This window comes from Meriones unguiculatus, chromosome 11 (genome assembly GCF_030254825.1).
Source record: "Meriones unguiculatus strain TT.TT164.6M chromosome 11, Bangor_MerUng_6.1, whole genome shotgun sequence".
Taxonomy (NCBI): Eukaryota; Metazoa; Chordata; class Mammalia; order Rodentia; family Muridae; genus Meriones; species Meriones unguiculatus.
In genome coordinates, this window is record NC_083359.1 from 88668996 (window position 1) to 88670403 (window position 1408).

Consider the following 1408-nt stretch of genomic DNA (forward strand, 5'->3'; position numbering starts at 1 on the left):
AGAAATTGAAGAAGATATCAGAAAATGGAAAGCTCTCCCATGCTCATAGATTTGTAGAATTAATATAATAGAAACAGCCATCCTACCAAAAGTAATCTACAGATTCAATGCAACCCTCATCAAAAACCCCTCGCAATTCTTCACAGATCTTGAAAGCGCAATGGAAATACCAAAAACAAAGCAAAACAAAACTAACAATTAAACAGAATACAAAAAATAATCATGAATAATAAAATAACTGCTGGAGTATCATCATTCCCAACCTCAAATTGTACTGCAGAGCTACAGTAGTAAACCAGCATTGTAGGGAATGGAGAGATGGCTCAGAGGTCAAGACACTGGCAGCTCTTCCAGAGGTCCCAAGTTCAATTCCCATCAACCACATGATGGCTCATAACCATCTATAATGATATCTGATGTCCTCTTTTGCATGCAGGCATATATGCAGACAGAAGAGTGTATACATAATAAATAAATAATTTTTTAAAAAAGCAATCTATAATTAGATCCATTTTCTTTAAAAAATAGGGGAAGGTGATTGCATTGGCACAAAACTGAGATGTAAATCAATGGTAAAACTGAAGACCCAGTCATAAATCAACACATCCATGAACACCCGAATTTCTGTAAAGAAGCCAAAAATACACACTGGGAAAACAACAGCATCTTCAACAAATAGTGTTAGTCAAACTGGACTGCATGTAGAAGAATCCAAAAAGACCCATGTTTATCACTCTGCACAAACTCAACTCAGAATGGATCAAAGACCTCAACATAAAAACAAATACCCTTGAAATAAGAGAAGCAGGGAATAGTAAAACCCACTGACACAGGAAAAGATTTTTCTAAAAAGAATACCAGTAGCACGGGCACTAAGATCAACAAGTAATAAATGGGACCTTATGAAACTGAACAGCAAAGGACACCGTCATTCACACAAAGCTGCAGTCTAGAAAATGTGAAAACCCCACATCTGATAGAAGGCTAATATCCAAATATATGAATGACTCGGAAACAACAATCCTAGATATCTGTAGTGTGATTTATTTTGTGTCCTTGGCCCTGTAAAGGATTCCCAGTTCCTAAACAACTGGGCCATTGAAAATGCTTTTGTTAGCCATTAGAATTGTTTGACATTTGACCTTTAGTGTCAATTACCTTTTGGACTTCTGGGAACAGGAGAAGATATAAAAAGCCAGCAGAGGCTAAGAGAGATTGAGTAGGGTCAGAGAAGAGTAGGGCTATTGAGTGGGGTTAGAGAACACAGTTGGTGCAGGAAGAAAGATGATTGAGTAGGGTTGGAGAAGACAGTTGATGCAGAAAAGAGATTGAGTAGAGTGAAAAGAGAAGGCAGTTGAGCCAGAGAAGATACTGTTAGGAGAGAGTTAGAAGAAGAACCCACAAAGTA